Here is a 21855-nt window from a genome sequence, read left to right on the forward strand (position 1 = left end):
GGACTAAACAATGACTCTGGTTCCTTCGGAGGATGCTGTTTAATGTGCTATGACTGCTTTACCCGCTTCGAGTTACCCCTTGTCACAGGCAAGAAACACAGCTCACAAGCACACCCTCCTCCAGGCATGGAGATGAAGTGCTGTTCAAAGAAATGATGCAGATGTGATTCTGTGTGGACTACTTACACTGAGCTGAATGCTGCTTCCAGAAAGATCTCGCATAACAATCTAAATTTTCAAAATACGTATATTGATGACAATGATTTCTGTAGAAATGAAGATCTGCATATGAGATGCCTAAAGATTGGAAAGTTAGAAGTACTTCCTTGACCTAAGGCTTCCCTGGTGGCTCAGATGGTAAAGAATCTGCCTGCAATGCAGAGGCCCGGGTTCAAATCCTGGGTCAGGGAGATCCTCTGGAGAAGGGAATGGCAATCCCATCTGGTGCTGCAGTCCACAGGGTCACAAAGAGTCAGACACAATGGAGGGGCTACCACTTTCAATTTTCACCTTGACCTATATACCTTCACAAGACCCAGGAGGCCAGGCTCAACTTTAGAATTCTTGGACTCGTGGAGTTTTGCTCTGGAATGTGATGGCCCTGCCCCAATCCCATCTCTTCCACCACTGGTCCTGCCCAGAAACCAGAGGGGCTTTTCACCCTCGTGTCACTCCCTAGCTCATTTATCCACCCTTTGGCCCCAAAAGGAGCTTCCCTTCAGCCACCCCTCACACACATGGGCAGGTGGGCCTAGACTCTTGCTCAAGGTGTAAGGAGTGGGCCAGGGATTGTTTACCCAGGGAAACCCAAGATGCTGGGATGCAGGAGTGTAGCTTCAAGGGGGTACTGTAGGCTTTGGACCATGTCTTACTGGCACTGGTGATTCCTCGCCACAGGGACCACAGAGATAAAGTGTCATTTCATCATGTCACCTCGAGGGTACATACTCTCAAACTGACATCCCTGTAATATTGCCTTAAACAGCTGCAGGTTGAGGTAGCATTAACCAGGTTTCCCCACTGTGAAGTTACCATTTGCCCTCCTTTCCTTACTGTCCTCCTTGGAAAGACATCACTTAAGGGACAGGGAGTTATGCCCCACCTCCCAGAGGGGTGAGATTAATGTGAATTACATGAAATTTTTCTGTACAGGAGATATTTCCTTTCTTCCCCATTTATTAATTTATCCCATCATTTATTGATATCAGTGTGAACTCATAGATATTTATTTTATACTTTGGGCTATAATCCAGTGTGAAAGTGAAAGTGTTAGTCACTCAGTCGTGTCTGACTCTTTGTGACCCCGTGTAACCTGCCAGGCTCCTCTGTCCATGGGATTCTCCAGGCAAGCATACTAGAGTGGGTAGCTCTTCCTTCCTCCAAGGGAATCTTCCTGACCCAGGGATTGAACCTGGGTTTCCTGCCTTGCAGGCAGACTCTTTATCATCTGAGCCACCAGTATTCCTTTTATTTATTTATTTATTTTGGCTGTGCTGGGTCTTCGTTGGGGCTGAGGGCTCTTTGTTGAGGCATGCGGGCTTAGTTGCCCCTTGGTGAGTGGGATCTTAGTTGCTGGGCCAGGGATGGAACTCACATCCCCTGCATTGGAAGATGCATTCTGAACTACTGGGCCATCAGGTAAGTCCCTATAATTCAGTACTCCTTTACTTACATTTGTTCAAGCTTTGGTCACCAGGGGCTCTTTTAATGTCTTCTGTGTCCCTTTGACATAACCCCATCTATGTGGTTCTTCTGTTTTTTTGTGGGTTTTTTTTGTTTTTGTTTTTTAGCATGCTATTAGTTTTCATTACAGAGTATCAATTCACTTATGAATAACAAATTCTTATAAGTAGTTATGAAACTGTGGGCCTTGTCTAGGTTTTATAGCCAGTATTAGAATATTCAGAATGGGTAAAATCAGGAGCCAATAAACAGTCCTCTCTGGAGAATAACCAGTGAACAAAGTGCCTTTCTTCCTGAGTTTGCTACACATTAAACTTATATTCCCCAAGGTACAAGATAAAATAAGAAATAGGAAGCCAATGTAAGTATTTTTGTTCAAGGAAGGATATGATAAAGATCAGATTTAAGACATTTAGGGAACAGGAAAAATATGGATGAATTGTATGGACATATAATTGTCTGTGCATTCTTTTTGGAAAAGGGGAGAAAATAAAATTTAAAATGTGCTTTAATTTAAGCAGGCAAGAAACTTTAATTAAAGAAAGGTAGGGAAGGCTGGCCCTTGGACTGAGAAGTACGTTTATTTGTTTTCAGCTCCATCTTGTAAATTAATTTCTCTGTCTAGAAGAGAAACCAAGGATTTCTCATGTTTACCAGGAAACTCAACAAGGAGCAGGACTGCCAAGTAATTGAGTTGAAACAGATTTCCAGTGAAGCTAAAATATGACTCTGATGTTAGAAGAAATCTTCCTGCATTCTGTTTTCTTGCCTTCAATACAAAAAAAAAAAAAAAAAAGGATCAGATCACTGTTATCATCAAATTGTTTTATTATTCATCCCAAGTATGAAAAAGCTTAGATTACTGTGAGAGGTAATAAAATCAGCAGTGACAGAAGATAAGATAGTTCTTATTGTTAATTATTTTCAGTATAACTGAACTTAAACTTACTGTGATTAAAAAAATTACTTCCCACCCAAATTTTGCTTCATTTTCCCTGGCATTATAATAACTTTAGTACAATTTTTAATATTCAATGCAGTTGCTTGATATTATCTCCCTAAGGCAAAATTGAAAAGTAAGCTTAAAAAATATTTTTCTTACATATTTAGAACAAAAACATAGTGCATAACTTTGTTTATACAAACAAAATTTGTTGCAAATCACATATGAGGCAATGAAAAAAAAACAGAACTGGAATGAAGATACTGCAAATAAAGAGGAAAGATAAATATTAAAGACACTCAGAGAATCTGACAAACATAATTCTGACTTTCCCAATGTGGAGAATTTGGAAACCATTTCACACAAGACTTTTAAGGTTGACATTAATCTCTGGGGAAATTTGAGAATAAATTATTAACTTAACAGATTATGACTTACTGGAAAAAGAAATGTTGTTTACTGGACTCTTATATGAATCCACTAAACAAGGTACTCTAAAGTAACTATTTTTTTGCCACTAGAGTTAGGGTAGATAAGAGATGTATCAAGGCCATTGTGTAACTTGATATCAATAAACCATTTGTTTAAAATCTGCAATTTCCCTGTGAATAAGAAGTTGATTGGTAAGTGGAAGGAAGGCTAGACCCAGAATATATCACTTAGATATGTTACCCACCAGGGTTCTTGGCCTCTTTAATCCATAGAAATTGATCTATGAGGCAAGGCAGGAAATTCAGGCAAGGTTTTACTGGGACCCTGCTGCAGCGGTGTGGAGGGAAAGCAAACACCTGGGTTCCTTTGCTTGCTGGCTTCCTGATGGGGGCGGGGGTGGGGGGGCGAGGTTTTTCCTTAGTGGAGTGAGGGTAGGCTGTGTCCAGGGTCTGCCGGAAGGGCAGCTTGGGTGCTTTGTCTACCCTTTAGCTAGGGTTGTGTGTAGGGTCATGTGCAGTACCCTGCTTTAGCTCATGGCTCTTCAGAAGTGGCAGTTGGGTTTTTTTGTCTCTTTGATCTTTGGTCCAGAATGTGCCCTAACTGCACATGGGTAAAGTTGTTTTAGTTCCATATAGTGTCTTTGTATTTTCTTTCTCAAGAAGAGGTGTGTCCAGGTGCAAGCATTGCCGCACTGCAGCAGAGGATCCCAAGTCCCAGCTGGTCTCCCATATACCTAGAGTTACAGAAACCTACAAGCAGAGATTTGGTTTGACGGCTCCTTATCGACCTATAAGAAGTCTCTAGCAAAGCTTCTCCAGACACCTGTCTTGGTCCTATGCCCTTTACCATTTTTCAAGACTGAAGACAAAGCAAAGTCGATACACTGCACTTGCATCCTTGTTTGAATGGATAGCTCCTGGGCTAAGTGCTGTAGTCAAGCCAAAATCATCTTTACAAGGAAAGCAAAACCAATAAAAGGACATTCAATAGGAACAAAGTCCTGGATTTAATACAAAAAGTCAAGAATATAAATACAGAATGAAGATTTGTCTTGGCAGCAATACATTTTTCAAGGAAATTTGACACTTTTGTTGACCACAATTTTAAAATGAGTCAATTTATGAGGCAGATATTCTCCAATCCTCCCCTCAAAAAGGTAATGTTATTTTGGTCTGTGTCCAAGGGATAGAAATAAGATTATAGATCAATATTATCTTAAGCAAAATATAAACTCTAAGCTCCTTGAGTAATCAGGGAGCTTACAGTTCAACAGGGGTGAGTATGGGGTAGAATCCTTTATCTTAAACACAGCTATGCTACTTATTGGATTATTTTCAAATTCAACTCACCCTGATCAGGTAATACTTTATCTGTGGTTCTCTAAAGATTTCAACTGCAAGGTCTCTTTTTCATTTTCACTGTCATTGCATCCTTGCAATTTTCAGATTTTCATAATGAAATAACTCTAATGCAGCTTACTGAACATTATTTGTAATGTCTAGTCTTCACATGTTTTGGTAAATTAATAAGCAGTTAAATGTTTGATTGTTACTATAATAATCTAAAAAACGTCTACAATTATGCAAGAGGGAGGTGAAAAGGATAATTTGTAGTGGAAACCAAGATTAAGCATATTTTTCTCTATTCATTTTCTCTGGATTTTCTAACAACCATGGCAAGGGGAAAATTAGTAGATTATCTAGGTGCTATTGGACTTCCCAGGTGGTCTAGTGGTAAAGAACCTGCCTGCCAGTGCAGGAGATGTAAGAGAGATGAGTTCAATCCCTGGGTGGGGAAGGTCCCCTGGAGGAGGGCTCGGCAACTCACTCCACTGTTCTTGCCTGGAGAGTCCAATGGACAGAGAAACCTGGCGGGTTACAGTCCATAAGGCAGCAAAGAGTCGGACACGACTGCAGCGACTTGGCGTGCACGCATAGATGCTATTATCATTTTAATGAGCACATTTATTTTTCAGGATAGATGGATATTTTGACTTTTGATATTCTTCAAAAGAGGAATAAATTGCATTAATTTTATGTAAAAGTTTTCAACAATATAATATATCATATGTGTTTTTTATTAACATGTAATTGACATATACATATATTAGTTTCAGGTATGCAGCACAATGATTTAATATCAGTTCAGTTCAGTGGCTCAGTCGTGTCCGACTCTGCAGCCCCATGGACTGCAGCACGCCAGGCCTCCCTGTCCATCACCAATTCCCGGAGTTTACTCAAACTCATGTTCATTGAGTCGGTGATGCCATCCAAGCAACTCATCCTCTGTCGGCCCTTCTCCTCCTGCCCTCAATCTTTCCCAGCATCAGGGTTTTTTCAAATGAGTCAGTTTTTCACACCAGGTGGCCAAAGTATTCCTTCCAATAAATATTCAGGACTGATTTCCTTTCAGATGGACTAGTTAATATCAGTATCTATTGTGAATGGTCATCCCAGTAAGTCTAGTTAGCATCCATCACCATGCATAGCTACAAACTACTCTTCTTTTTTAAAATTCTGGCTGTGCCAGATCTTCATTGTTGCATTCAGGCTTCTTTCTTTTTTTTCCCTCTTGTTGCAGTGCGAAGGCTTAGTTGCCTCATAGCATGTGGGATCTTAGTTCCCTGACCAGGGATAGAACCTGTGTCCCCTGCAATGGAAGGTGGATTCTAACCAGTGGACCACCAGGGAAGTCCCACAATCTATTTTTCTTATTGTGAAAATATCAAGCTCTACTCTCTTAGCAACTTTCAAACACAAAGTACAGTGTTCAATACAGTGTTCTTAACTATAGTCACTCCTCTGTAAGTTATATGCCCAGGACTTATTTACTTTGTAGTTAGCAGTTTCTACTTTTTGACTCCCTTCACCCATTTCAGCTCACCAGCCTGTTCTTTGTGGTTTTTTTTTTTTTTTTTTTCTTTTTTTTCTTTTTCTTTTTCTTTTCATTTATTTTTATTAGTTGAAGGCTAATTACTTCACAACATTTCAGTGGGTTTTGTCATACATTGACAGGAATCAGCCATGGAGTTACATGTATTCCCCATCCCGATCCCCACTCCCACCTCCCTCTCCACCCGATTCCTCTGGGTCTTCCCAGTGCACCAGGCCGGAGCACTTGTCTCATGCATCCCACCTGGGCTGGTGATCTGTTTCACTATAGATAATATACATGCTGTTCTTTTGAAACATCCCACCCTCACCTTCTCCCACAGAGTTCAAAAGTCTGTTCTGTACATCTGTGTCTCTTTTTCTGTTTTGCATATAGGGTTATCATTACCATCTTTCTAAATTCCATATATATGTGTTAGTATGCTGTAATGTTCTTTCTCTTTCTGGCTTACTTCACTCTGTATAATGGGCTCCAGTTTCATCCATCTCATTAGGACTGATTCAAATGAATTCTTTTTAACGGCTGAGTAATATTCCATGGTGTATATGTACCACAGCTTCCTTATCCATTCATCTGCAGATGGCCATCTAGGTTGCTTCCATGTCCTGGCTATTATAAACAGTGCTGCGATGAACATTGGGGTGCACATGTCTCTTTCAGATCTGGTTTCCTCGGTGTGTATGCCCAGAAGTGGGATTGCTGGGTCATATGGCAGTTCTATGTCCAGTTTTTTAAGAAATCTCCACACTGTTCTCCATAGTGGCTGTACTAGTTTGCATTCCCACCAACAGTGTAAGAGGGTTTCCTTTTCTCCACACCCTCTCCAGCATTTATTGCTTGTAGACTTTTGGATAGCAGCCATCCTGACTGGCGTGTAATGGTACCTCATTGTGGTTTTGATTTGCATTTTTCTGATAATGAGTGATGTTGAGCATCTTTTCATGTGTTTGTTAGCCATCTGTATGTCTTCTTTGGAGAAATGTCTGTTTAGATTTTTGGCCCATTTTTTGATTGGGTCATTTATTTTTCTGGAATTGAGCGTCAGGAGTTGCTTGTATATTTTTGAGATTAATCCTTTGTCTGTTGCTTCATTTGCTATTATTTTCTCCCAATCTGAGGGCTGTCTTTTCACCTTATAGTTTCCTTTGTTGTGCAAAAGCTTTTAAGTTTCATTAGGTCCCATTTGCTTACTTTTTCTTTTATTTCCAATATTCTGGGAGGTGGGTCATAGAGAATCCTGCTGTGATTCATGTCGGAGAGTGTTTTGCCTATGTTCTCCTCTAGGAGTTTTATAGTTTCTGGTCTTACCTTTATATCTTTAATCCATTTTGAGTTTATTTTTGTGTATGGTGTTAGAAAGTGTTCTAGTTTCATTCTTTTACACGTGGTTGACCAGTTTTCCCAGCACCACTTGTTAAAGAGGTTGTCTTTTTTCCATTGTGTATCCTTGCCTCCCTTGTCGAAGATAAGGTGTCCATAGGTTCGTGGATTTATCTCTGGGCTTTCTATTCTGTTCCATTGATCTATATTTCTGTCTTTGTGCCAGTACCATACTGTCTTGATGACTGTGGCTTTGTAGTAGAGCCTGAAGCCAGGCAGGTTGATTCCTCCAGTTCCATTCTTCTTTCTCAAGATTACTTGGGCTATTCGAGGTTTTTTGTATTTCCATACAAATTGTGAAATTATTTGTTCTAGTTCTGTGAAAAATACCGTTGGTAGCTTGATAGGGATTTCATTGAATCTATAGATTGCTTTGGGTAGAATAGCCATTTTGACAATATTGATTCTTCCAATCCATGAATATGGTATGTTTCTCCATCTGTTTGTGTCCTCTTTGATTTCTTTCATCAGTGTTTTATAGTTTTCTATGTATAGGTCTTTTGTTTCTTTAGGTAGATATACTCCTAAGTATTTTATTCTTTTTGTTGCAATGGTGAATGGTATTGTTTCCTTAATTTCTCTTTCTGTTTTCTCATTGTTAGTGTATAGGAATGCAAGGGATTTCTGTGTGTTAATTTTATATCCTGCAACTTTACTATATTCATTGCTTAGCTCTAGTAATTTTCTGGTAGAGTCTTTAGGGTTTTCTATGTAGAGGATCATGTCATCTGCAAACAGCGAGAGTTTCACTTCTTCTTTTCCTATCTGGATTCCTTTTACTTCTTTTCTGCTCTGATTGCTGTGGCCAACACTTCCAAAACTATGTTGAATACTGGTGGTGATAGTGGGCACCCTTGTCTTGTTCCTGATTTCAGGGGAACAGATTTCAATTTTTCACCACTGAGGGTGATGCTTGCTGTGGGTTTGTCATATATAGCTTTTATTATGTTGAGGTATGTTCCTTCTATAACTGCTTTCTGGAGAGTTTTAATCATAAATGGGTGTTGAATTTTGTCAAAGGCTTTCTCTGCATCTATTGAGATAATCATATGGTTTTTATCTTTCAATTTGTTAATGTGGTGTATTACATTGATTGATTTGCAGATATTAAAGAATCCTTGCATTCCTGTGATAAAGCCCACTTGGTCTTGGTATATGATTTTTTTTAATATGTTGTTGGATTTTTAATATGTTGTTGAATTTTGTTAAGGATTTTTGCATCTATGTTCATCAGTGATATTGGCCTGTAGTTTTCTTTTTTTGTGGCATCTTTGTCTGGTTTTGGAATTAGGGTGATGGTGGCCTCATAGAATGAGTTTGGAAGTTTACCTTCTTCTGCAATTTTCTGGAAGAGTTTGAGTAGGATAGGTGTTAGCTCTTCTCTGAATTTTTGGTAGAATTCAGCTGTGAAGCCGTCTGGTCCTCGGCTTTTGTTTGCTGAAAGATTTCTGATTACAGTTTCGATTTCCTTGCTTGTGATGGGTCTGTTAAGATCTTCTATTTCTTCCTGGTTCAGTTTTGGAAAGTTATACTTTTCTAAGAATTTGTCCATTTCTTCCAAGTTGTCCATTTTATTGGCATAGAGCTGCTGGTAGTAGTCTCTTATGATCCTTTGTATTTTAGTGTTGTCTGTTGCGATCTCTCCATTTTCATTTCTAATTTTGTTAATTTGGTTCTTCTCTGTTTCTTAATGAGTCTTGCTAATGGTTTGTCAATTTTGTTTATTTTTTCAAAAAACCAGCTTTTAGCTTTGTTGATTTTTGCTATGGTCTCTTTCATTTCTTTTGCATTTATTTCTGCCCTAATTTTTAAGATTTCTTTCCTTCTGCTAACCCTGGGGTTCTTCATTTCTTCCTTCTCTAATTGCTTTAGGTGTGGAGTTAGGTTATTTATTTGACTTTTCTCTTGTTTCTTTATGTAAGTCTGTAATGCTATGAACCTTCCCCTTAGCACTGCTTTTACAGTGTCCCATAGGTTTTGGGTTGTTGTGTTTTCATTGTCATTCATTGCTATGCATATTTTGATTTCTTTTTTGATTTCTTCTATGATTTCTTGGTTATTCAGAAGCATGTTATTTAGCCTCCATATGTTTGAATTTTTAACATTTTTTTTTTCCTGTAATTGAGATCTAATCTTACTGCACTGTGGTCAGAAAAGATGACTGGAATGATTTCAAATTTTTGGATTTTCCAAGACTAGATTTATGGCCCAGGATGTGATCTATTCTGGAGAAGGTTCCGTGTGCACTTGAGAAAAAGGTGAAGTTGATTGCTTTGGGGTGAAATGTCCTATAGATATCAATTAGGTCTAGCTGGTCCATTGTGTCATTTAAGGTTTGTGTTTCCTTGTTAATTTGCTGTTTAGTTGATCTATCCATAGTTGTGAGTGGGGTATTAAAGTCTCCCACTATTATTGTGTTACTATTAATTTCCTCTTTCATACTCGTTAGCGTTTGCCATACATATTGTGGTGCTCCTATGTTGGGTGCATATATATTTATAATTGTTATATCTTCTTCTTGGATTGATCCTTTGATCATTATGTAGTGTCCTTCTTTGTCTCTTTTCACATCCTTTATTTGAAAGTCTATTTTATCTGATATAAGTATTGTGACTCCTCCTTTCTTTTGGTCTCCGTTTGTGTGAAATATTTTTTTCCAGCCCTTCACTTTTAGTCTGTATGTGTCTCTTGTTTTGAGGTGGGTCTCTTGTAGACAGCATATATAGGGGTCTTGTTTTGGTATCCATTCAGCCAATCTTTGTCTTTTGGTTGGGGCATTCAACCCATTTACATTTAAGGTAATTATTGATAGGTGTGGTCCCGTTGCCATTTACTTTGTTGTTTTGGGTTCACGTTTATACAACCCTTCTGCATTTCCTGCCTAGAGAAGATCCTTTGGCATTTGTTGAAGAGCTGATTTGGTGGTGCTGAATTCTCTCAGCTTTTGCTTGTCTGTAAAGCTTTTGAATTCTCCTTCATATCGGAATAAGATCCTTGCTGAGTACAGTAATCTAGGTTGTAGGTTATTTTCTTTCATTACTTTAAGTATGTCCTGCCATTCCCTTCTGGCCTGGAGGGTTTCTATTGATAGATCAGCTGTTATCCTTACGGGAATCCCTTTGTGTGTTATTTGTTGTTTCTCCCTTGTTGCTTTTAATATTTGTTCTTTGTGTTTGACCTTTGTTAATTTGATTAATATGTGTCTTGGGGTGTTTTGCCTTGGGTTTATCCTGTTTGGGACTCTCTGGGTTTCTTGGACTTGGGTGGCTATTTCCTTCCCCATTTTAGGGACGTTTTCAGCTATTATCTCCTCGAGTATTTTCTCATGGCCTTTCTTTTTGTCTTCTTCTTCTGGGACTCCTATGATTCGAATGTTGGGGCATTTCACATTGTCCCAGAGGTCCCTGAGGTTGTCCTCATTTCTTTTGATCCTTTTTTCTTTTTTCCTCTCTGCTTCATTTATTTCCATCATTTTATCTTCTACCTCACTTATCCTATCTTCTGTCTCTGTTATTCTACTCTTGGTTCCCTCCAGAGTGTTTTTGATCTCATTTATTGCATTATTCATTTTTAATTGACTCTTTTTTATTTCTTCTAGGTCTTTATTAAACATTTCTTGCATCTTCTCAATCTTTGTCTCCAGGCTATTTATCTGTAACTCCATTTTGTTTTCAAGATTTTGGATCATTTTTATTATCATTATTCTAAATTCTTTTTCAGGTAGATTCCCTATCTCCTCCTCTTTTGTTTGACTTGGTGGGCATTTTTCATGTTCCTTTACCTGTTGGGTATTTCTTTGCCTTTTCATCTTGTTTAGATTGCTGTGTCTGGAGTGGGCTTTCTGTATTCTGGAGGTCTGTGGTTCCTTTTTATTGTGGAGGTTTTACCCAGTGGGTGGGGATGGATGATTGGCTTGTCAAGGTTTCCTGGTTAGGGAAGCTTGCGTCAGTGTTCTGGTGCGTGGAACTAGATTTCTCTCTCTGGAGTGCAATGGAGGGCCCAGTAATGAATTTTAAGATGGGTCTATGTGTTAGGTGTGACCTTGGGCAGCCTGTATGTTGACGTTCAGGGCTATGTTCCTGCGTTGCTGGAGAATTTGCATGGTATGTGTTGCTCTAAAACTTATTGGCTCTTGGGTGGTGGTTGGTTTCAGTGTAGGTATGGAGGCTTTTGGACAGTCTCTTATTACTTAATGTTCCATACAGTCAGGAGTTTTCTGGTGTTCTCAGGTTTGGGGCTTAAGTCTCCTGCCTCTGGATTTCAGTTTTATTCTTCCAGTAGTCTCAAGACTTCTCCAACTACACAGCACTGACAATAAAACTTCTAGGTTAATGGTGAAAAGATTCTCCCCCGTTAGGGACACCCAGAGAGGTTCACAGAGTTACATGAAGAAGAGGAGAGGGAGGAGGGAGATAGAGATGAGCAGGAGGAGAAAAAGGGGGACTCAAGAGGAGAGAGACAGATCTACGCAGTTGTCTGTTCCCAGAGTGTTCTCCGTAGCCCAGACACCCACAGAGATTCACAGAATTGGATTGGGAAGAGAAGGGGAAAGGAGGAAATAGAGGTGTTCTGAGGTAGAAAACAGAGAGTCAAGATTGGGAGAGAATAATCAACACACTCCTGAATAGAAATGGGAACTGAATATTGGATTCTTAAATGTCCACAATTTATATCATATACTGAGAAACAAAGATTAAAAATCTAGAGTAGAGGTTAGACTCTTAAAAATACAATATTAAAAACAAAAGCCAAAACACAAAAAAATTTTAGAAATATATATGAAGTTCAGTTTAAAAATAGGGCTTCTCTTCTTTTTTTTTTGTAAGTTTATAGTGTATTGAAAATGAAAATTAAGGAGTAGTAGAGGAGTAATAGAGGACTTTAAAAGGAAATAAGAGAAAAAGAAAAATAGAAAAAAGAAGACAAAAAGGCAAAAGAAACAAGAAAAAAAAATTTTTCCTAATTAAAAAAAATCATAAAAATCTATGAAAATGAAAGTTAAGGAGTAATGCGGGAGTAATAGGGAATTTTAAAAGAAAATAAAAGAGAAAAAATAAAAAAGGAAAAAAATTTTTTTTAATTAAAAAAAAAGTAAAAATATATCTAGGAATTTCTCTGGAGCTGTTGCAGTCAGTGTGGGTTCGGTTCAGTTTCAGATAGCTCCTCGTTCCAGCTTACACTTCTCGATATCTACAGGCCCCTCCTGGTGTAGTCGAGGTTATCTACAGGGATTTTGATCTGTTGCACCAGTCCCTTCTGAAGCGGTTCCCTTTGTTTATTTGGACGGTCTCTTCAGTGCCTAATTTCTGCCCTGACACAGGCAGGCGGAGGTGGTCTCTTATTCAGGTAGCTAGTTCCGTCGCGCTGCGGGGAGGGGCTGGCGCTGCTTTCCCCGTCTGCGCTGCTCATGCTCCCGGCTGCTCTATATGGAGTGTGCCCTGCGCTGCGCGCGGTTCCAGCCCTTGGGTGTTCCACAAAAGCGTGAAACAAAAAGCTGTGCCTGCTTTTTGTGCCTTCCCCGTCCGAGCGGCTCAGGCAGCCAGGAGCTTGACGGGAGCACTCTCCCCGGGTGTGGCGTGCCTTCTCCCCTCCGCGGTCCCAGTCTCAGTTTCCGCTGGCGCCAGTCAGGTGCGTGCGCCTTCTGCCCTCAGCGTCCCCAGCCCCAGTCCCCGCCCACGCCGGTCGGGTGCCTGCGCCCTATGTCTCGCCGCGACCCTCCCAGCGGATGTCGACCATCCAGAATCTCAGGAGGTCTTTGATTAGAAAGTGGAGGCCTGTTTGCAGTTCGGTAGGGGATGCGGTCCTGGGGCCGAGCCTGCCCCTTTCCCCTCCCCCCTGCCTCCTGCCTCTGGCAGGGCTGGGCCAGTCTGCTGCCTGCAAGCTCTTCTCTGGACTTGCTCGGTCCCTTTGTTCTGCGAATGGCCGGCAGTGTGTTCAGGCTGGTTAATTCTCTCTCTCTCTCTCTTGCTATCCCACAGTTTAAGTTGGTAACTCACAAAAGCTCCCTCCGATTGTCCTCAGGGCACTCAGGCCCGGTCCTTACCCTAAGCAGTGCCGCCCGCTCCTCTCCATTCCGCTCCCACTTGCTGGTGGCGGATGCGGGCGTCTGGGGTACTTTTCTGCTGGGAGTTGCTTTTAGGCACGTAATCTGTGGGTTTTATTTATTCTTCCCCTCCCAGTCAGGTTGCCCGCTGAGATTCAAAAACTTCCCCCAGACCCGCCAGTGCGAGGGTTTCCTGGTGTTTGGAAACTTCCTCTATTAAGACCCCCTTCCCGGGACGGATCTCCATCCTTAGCTCTTTTGTCTCTCTTTTTATCTTTTATATTTTGTCCTACCTCCTTTCGAAGACAATGGGCTGCTTTTCTGGGCACCTGATGACCTCAGCTAGCGATCAGAAGTTGTTTTGTGAAGTTTGCTCTGCGTTCAATTGTTCTTTCAAAGAATTTGTAGGAGAGAAAGTGGTCTCCCCATCCTATTCCTCCACCATCTTGGCTCCTCCCTCCAGCCTGTTCTTTGTATCTATGAGTTCATGGTTTTTTGTTTTCTTGAATTTCATATAAAAGTGAGGTCATATGGTAATTGTCTTTTTTTTTTAAAAGAATCTTTCTTTTTTAAAGTCATTTTTATTGTATTTTATTCAGTTATTATCATTATTGGCCATACTGTGTAGCACGTGGGATCTTAGTTCCCCAACCAGGGATCAGACCCATGTCCTCTGCACTGGAAGCATGGCATCTTAACCACTGGACCACCAGGGAAGTCCCTGTCTAACTTATTTCACTTGGCATAATGCCCTCAATGTCCTCAAAGTCTATCCCAGTCATCCCAAATAGTAGAATTGTTACAGATGGTGATGTCTCTTTGAAATGGACTTCACTTGCTATAATCAGTTTGGGCCTCTTTATTAGCTGTTGGCACATGAATGGCTCTACATTTAGAGCTCCTAAATTCTGGAAACATACTCCTTTGCTGCTTTATATTCTCTTACCAAAGAGCATTTATCCTCTTTACCACTATTTTTAGTCTTAACAATCCATTTTAATTTCTGGATCTTCTGAGGAATTTTATTTTAAAAGGCTAAAGAGTTACTCCGTTTCAGAATTTTATTGTTTTTGTGGTGTGCATAAAGAATAAGAAATTTATATCTGGGAAAATAAACCTCTCTTTATTGCCCCTTTACTTGGGCACTTTGAGATTTCAAGGTTGCTTTGATCTTCCTGCCACGACTGTCACCATCATTTTTACGTTCAGTTTAACGTTTCCTTCTCTGTTCAGAAAGGCGTGTTGCCTGGGTATAAGAACTTGACTTTTTTCTTGGCTTTACCCTGAAACCTTCTCTTTTTCATCCAGATTAATTTTCTAACTGGCTGGGGAAAGCCACAGGCTCTGTCCTTGAGAAACACATGGCCATCTGCTGTTCATCTGCTCACAGGAAGGGGGAGTAAGCTGCCACCCTCGGGGGCTGGGATCCTGGCATCAGACAGTAGCCAAGAGAAGCCACCTGCTATGTGCAGGAAAAGCTCTCTCTCTCCATAAAGAGTTCGTGGGAGGGTCCTGGTAACCACCTAGATGGGAGTTGTCCTTGGGATGAAGGTCGTCTGTAATTCTCACTCGCATCTGAAACTGATCAGTATTCTTTCTTCAGTGTTCCCTCCTGCCATCCAATAAGACAACAAGTTCATGCATGACCCTGATTTCTGAAATGTAATCGCTACTGATCTGTAAGTGATGTTTTTGCAACCATGAAAAAGAGCGATGAGATACACAAAGGATTGATAATTCATTTCACATGCTCTTCTCACCCTAAATATTGAAATCTCATTTATTGAATGCTTAGCATAGGCTAGTTTCCTGCTACATAATTGTTTCCAGGGGCACTTTATCCCTACAGCTGATGCAGTATATCAAGGGAGCCCAACCTGAGATGATTTGAGCAACTTCTCATTTGCTGCCCTGGAATATCTGAGTCCTGGCAGTGGGGAGCAGCAGAAAGAAGCTAAGCCATTTCAAGTACAAAATGCCTCCCAAGGACGACGTCATTTAAATTTTACCTAATAGAGTCCATTTTGATTGCTGGTAATGTTATAATATGTCACTGTTGAAAGAATAAATGAAATTTCCTTTTCCTCCTGGAGTCTAAAGAATATTGAGATTTTTCAAGTCAGGGCACACAGTGAGGTCTGAAAAGTGAGTCATTAGCCTTACACTGGCTCGCTTAATCAGACTGCCTATTCCTAGATTGTAGTCTTCAATTGAGTGGAAAATGAAACTTGGCACCTTCAACAAAAAGGACAGGATCAATATACCCATTTGTGTGCCAGCTGTGGAAATCAATATCTGCTACCTAGAGTTTCTCAGTCCCCTAAAAAGTATACCTATTTATCCTCTCTTTTTTACTTCTCCTTCAATTTGATATACACTTCTGGAAGAATTAGAATAGCCAGTTTTCTTGCATTTTCTACGAGGTCATCACTAAAGAGAAGCTGAACCATGTCCAGAAAGCATGCTACAGCATGCTGAGTCAAGCCAAGCAGTCCTTTAGCATCTACTGTTTGTAGGCTTTTTGATGATGGCCATTCTGCATGAGGTGATGCCTCACTGAGCTTTTGCATGTCTTTAATAATTAGCAATACCGAGCATCTTTTCATGTGCCTATTTCAGCAGCCAAAATTTAAACATCTTGTAAGTCACATTTTTTTCACCCAACTGATTATTTCCATGAGGCTCTAGGAGCATTTGTGTTCATTTCCCAGCCATCCTGTTTCACAGCCTTTCCCAGATGGATCCACAAGTTTCTCTCCCAGCGGGTCAAACCATCCTAATTTCTGAGTCATCTGTGTCCATCCCCTGGGATTTGGAATGATGTCACTCTCACAGACTGGGAGCACTGTGGTCCATTACCCCTGCTAAGTTCCTGAACCTGGCTCTTGTGTCCCCAGGAATTTATTCCTCTTAGTCATAGTTGTGCCTGCCTCTGCTTCTCTTGATCCAAAAAGAGCAGGACCTAGGGACTAGGACAGATGGGTATTAACTGAAAGGGCCACAAGGGGAACTTCTAGGTGACACAGGCATATCATATGTAAAAGACATTAAGCTGGGCCCTCAAGATATGTTTTACTGTATGTAATCTATTCCTTAATAAAGTACTAGAGAAAAAAAAAAGAAATGAAACAAACCCCCAAAAGATGATGCATTATTGATTCAATGAGAAGTAAAAACTTACATTAAAAAAAGCAAATGTAATCATAGTACATTCCCTGTAATATGGACCTAGCTTGGCTGTGAACAATAATTCAGTTCAGTTCAGTTCAGTCGCTCAGTTGTGTCCGACTCTTTGCAACCCCATGAATCGCAGCACACCAGGCCTCCCTGTCCACCACCAACTCCCGGAGTTTACTCAAACTCATGTCCATCGAGTCAGTGATGCCATCTAGCCATCTCATCCTCTGTCGCCCCCTTATCCTCCTGCCCCCAATCCCTCCCAGCATCAGGGTCTTTTCTAATGAGTCAGCTCTTCGCATCAGGTGGCCAAAGTATTGGAGTTTCAGCTTCAACATCAGTCCTTCCAATGAACACCCAGGACTGATCTCCTTTAGGATGAACTGGCTAGATCTCCTTGCAGTCCAAGGGACTGTCAAGAGTCTTCTCCAACACCACAGTTCAAAAGCACAGTTGTAATAATGGTTAAATACACTATATAAGGATTCAACCAGAAATCTACATTGGCAGGATGGGCAGAAGGGCAGTGTTGGTGTGTAGTAGAGGGTTGAGTGAGGAGCAGAGAGAGCTAACTCCCAATATTTTATAGTAGGAGGTCAATAGATAATGTCTAAAATCAAATAAGCAAGTAAACAAGGAAAATCAAAACAAAAAACAATGATCCGATGGGAGGATCCCTTATCTATGGTGCTCACCTTCCACTGGGTTCTATGGAATCATCCTCTTTCTCCTCAGCTGGATGAGTACCTCACCTTGATACATGAACTTTTTGACCAGAGCCCCACTGGCCAAGCCTGTCTCTCACCACTGTCCCTCTCTAGAGCCCAGATCCTCTGGACATCCACCAGGGATATTTTGCCACAAGCAGACAGACCTAAAAGGATTGAGATGGATATCTATCTGTATGTTTAATATTGTTCCCCACCCCAGCTTCACCCCTGCCCTCTGGGTGGCCAGCTTTCCAGTCCTGCCAGTTTCTCTTTGACAGCCCCGCCTAGATCTCGTTTTGCAAGTCCAATAGCTCCCAAATGGTTGACTCATTGCTTAGCAGTCATTATTTACCCAGTGAAGGTCACAGTTCTTCTTTCAGCACTTCCTGTCAGTTTTCAGAAATGTATTGAATGTCTCAGGTTGTTCTAACAAAGGATTTGGGGTTTTCAAACATAAGGGGTTTGAAGTCCCTTCTCCCTGGAAAATAAGTAATCATTGTCCTAGAGCACTCAAGAATAATCTTATGAACGTTGCCTGTGTTATTGGCATTGCTGTTCTTCGGTCACGAAGTTGTGTCTGATTCTTTGTGACCCCGTGGACTGCATCAGGCCAGTCTTCCCTGTCTTTCAGTATCTCCCAGAGTTTGCTCAGATTCATGTCCATTGAGTCAGTGATGCCATCCAACCATCTCATCCTCTGCTGCGCCCTTTCCCCTCCTGCCTTCAATCTGTCCCCGCATCAGGGTCTTTTCCAGTGCGTGGCCGAAGTATTGGAGCTTTAGCATCAGTCCTTCCAATGAATATTCAGGGTTGATTTCCTTTAGGGTTAACTGGCTTGATTTCCTTGAAGTCCAAGGGACGTTCTTATTTGGGGTGAATGGTGCTAAGTTCCCATTAGGGATGAAGTCAGGCACGGTGGCGAGTGTGAATCCTGAGCCCCCACTGTCCCCACCTCATGGGAGGAGGACTGATGATGACACGAATGTGGAGGAGATCTGGGTATTCTCTAGGTGGGATTCAGATGTTGCTTTGTGTTCAGAGAGCAAGTGTGGCAGATGGAATGTTAATAAAGCTCAGAACTCCTGTGGCTTCCATTCTTTGATGAGTGGGATGAGAAAAAAATTAGCCAATTGTATTTTCCCTACTGAGTTCAGCACAGAAGTGAATCTAGATAGTGTGGGACCTGAGGGACATCTCTTTAAGAAAACATGCATCAAATGAAGGATAAATGTGAATTCTTTTAGGATGGGTAAAGAGTTTGTAACAAATTACAGGAGCTAAAAAACTCAGGCCTCTTTCTTCTGAGATATTTTTAGACTCCTACAGAGAAATACTTCCACACTGAGCCTGGCTCTTCCTTCCCATACAGAATACTTTAGTTTGTTTTTAGATTATTTATTTATTTTGGGCAATGCTGCGTCTTCATTGCTGTGTGAGGGCTTTTTCTAGTGGGAAGCGAGGGCTACTCTCTAGTTGCAGAGCATGGACTTTTCATTGTGGTGGCTTCTCTAGGTTTGGCGCACAGGCTCTAGGGCACACGGGCTTAGCAGTTGTGGTACACAGGCTTAATTGCCCATGGCATGTAGAATCTTCTAGGAACTCGGATTGAACCGCTGCATTGCTGGGTGGACTCTAAACTACTCGACCACCTGGGAAGAACATTTTGTGATTCCTTTTAGCTTCTAAGAGTCCCCAGCCGGGGCAGTTGAGAGTCTCTGAAGCTGAAGACTTATCAGCACCACAGTGAATCTGCCTTTAGGCCAGAGCACAAACACAACCAGGATGGATCTAGCTGGAGTCCAGGCCTTCACATCAGGGCTGGCTTCCTGGGCATGTGGATGGTGTGGTTGCCCAGGACTGGTGTTCAGAGTGCAGGCTTGGTTTATGCTCTGCTCTTTGCCATCATCTAGGAACTTTTGATTTTGTCTTTCAGGTGGTGTTTGTAAGTGAAGGCAATGGGACGGTGGAGCACAGAGGTAGGCAGGAAATGCGCATGCCCTCCTCATTCACATAGAGCATTCACAGTCCCCGGGGTGCACGGACGTGCAGTTAAACTCAAAGCTGAGTATGTCACGTGTATCCCTGAGCAGGTAAGAGCTCTGACAGCCACGAGGTCATACTTTCTGTTCAAATCACAATGAGAAAGAGTGTAGTGGTGCTTTAAGAAATGTGGTACAAACAAGTGACCAAGAAATAATCTCATAATCTTTCTTACTCGCATCATAACACCCCTGTATTTGCCAATTGCTTAGGCTAAAAATGACTTTGAAGGAAAGGGAAAGATAGGAAAAATGCAGTCCCAAGTTCCTACTGTATATCATAGGGAGCTCTGCTCAATATTCTGTAACAACCTATAATAATTGGGAAAGAATTTGAAAAAGAACATACATATGTATACATATAACTGAATCGCTTTGCTGTCCTGAAACTAACACATTATAAATCAATATAAAGTTTTAAAAAAGCAAAGAAGGAGTAAATGTGTGTTTCATGCACGCATGAATACTCAGTCGCTCAGTCATGCACAACTCTTGGCAGCTCCATGGACTGTGGCCCGCCAGGCTCCTCTGTGCATGGGATTCTCCAGGCAAGAATACTGGAGTGGGTAGCCATTGCCTCCTGCAGGGACTCTACCCAGGGACTGAACCCAAGTCTCCTGTATCTTCTTCATTGGCAGGCAGATTCTTTTTTTTTCATTTTATTTTTTTTTAACACCAAAACATTTTGTATTGGGTATAGCCAATTAACAATGTGATGGCTTCAGATGAACAGTGAAGGGACTCAACCATACATATATATGTATCCATTCTCCCTCAAACCCCCTTCCATCCAGGCTGGCACATAACACTGAGCAGAGTGCCATGTGCTCCACAGTAGGTTTTTGTTGGTTATCCATTTTAAATAGAGCAGAGTGTACATGACCTTCCCAAAGTCCTTCATTCTCTGACCACTGAGCCACCAGAGAAGCTTGTGTGTTTCATAATGGAAAAAAAAGAGGTAACGGGACTAATGTTTGCAGAATAATATCTGCTGGAAGGTCTTGCCTGGTGCAGATCTCTCATTTTGTAAATGAAAATACTGAGAGCTAGGCCACGGGAAGTGCTAGGAAGCCTGAGTAGTTACCAGACTTGAGGTCCCTTTCTCTTTTGATCCATCCTCCCAGCCTCTGCCAAGGGAAAGGGTGATGGGAGGAGAGGAGGTCCCTGAATTTGTGTTGGTATGAAGAGCTCTGATGATAGCAGCCAAAGCATGAGACCCCTTAAATCTGGGGTAGGGTGCCTGTGGCTCCCAATGTCACAGACCTCGTGGGGTTCCAGATCACTGGGGTCTCCTCCTTCCGGCTATGATCCTCCCCATGCCAACCGGCATCCCCAGCTTGCCTGACAACTTGGAAGGTCCTGCCAGTGGTGGACTGCAGGTCTATACTTACAGATCTCTGTATTAGTCTGCATTTGGACACCAACCACCAGATTTTCTTTTTTTATTTTTAATGTTTATTTTTATTTATTTATTAGACTACACCGGGGCTTAGCTGTGGTGTGCGGGATCTTTTTAACTGTGGCAAGTGGAATCTTTAGTTGTGGCATGCAGACTCTTAGTTGGGGCATATGGGATCTAGTTCCCTGATGAGGGATTGCACCTGGGCCCCCTGCTTTGGGAGTGTGGAGTCTTAGCCACCGGACTGTCTGGGAATTCCAACCACCAGCACTTTCCATGTCATTAGGAAGGAAGAGGTTCCGTGGCTTTAATGTACTCTTCTCGAGCTATTTATACAAATGGAACAATGAGGAAAACACAAAAGCAAGGAAGTAATTCTTGTGTCTTGTCCTTCATCCCCAAATCTGGCTCATCACTCTCTTAATTACCTGAGTAAACCATGGGAGTTTTGGGCCATGGTTCCTGCTCACCTGATTTATAGTGAGTCTAAACACATCCATAGCAAGAGGAGGGCTCTGTCCTGGGCCTGTGATGTTCACAGTGTCTCCATTGTTCCATTTAAAACATTGTCCACCCCCAGTCAGACAAATAAATAAACAGTCAAAAATGAAGTAGGAAGAGGTTACTCTTACAATGAGAAGAGAGCTGTGGACAAGATGAATGATCCTTTGAAAATCATAGAAGGAGGCCTGTAGTTACTTAGAGAGAGAAACTGCATGTTTATGAAATCTCAGCAGCGGAGAGGCTCAAGGTAGGGAACTGTGATGGTGTCTTGGTTCCCATCTCTCACCTTCCATGCCCTGCCTACTGCTCAGCTCTGCCTTGGAGGGGGGGGGGGGGGGTTCTCTGCTCTGATCATTTCTATAATCACTACCCTCCACCTGTGACTGGGAACTTGTGGTCCATGGACCTGTGTTACCTTGGTCATGATGCTTCCTCTTGCTAATTAACTGCTTAAGAGCAGTTCTTGTCAGAAGTCTGATCCTCCTCTCTTGAGACTCCCTCCGCTTTTCCCCAGATAGCCGAAGTTCCCCCTGGAGGTTTGGTCAAATATGGTGGAGTTAGTCTTCTGACAGTTCTAAGGAGGAGGAGATGTGACATCTGTGGGACCATTCCCACTGGCCGCAGCTTCTGTTTGCCCCACAGAGTTGCCGACA

The sequence above is a fragment of the Dama dama genome, chromosome 15 (genome assembly GCF_033118175.1).
Source record: "Dama dama isolate Ldn47 chromosome 15, ASM3311817v1, whole genome shotgun sequence".
NCBI classification, from domain to species: Eukaryota; Metazoa; Chordata; class Mammalia; order Artiodactyla; family Cervidae; genus Dama; species Dama dama.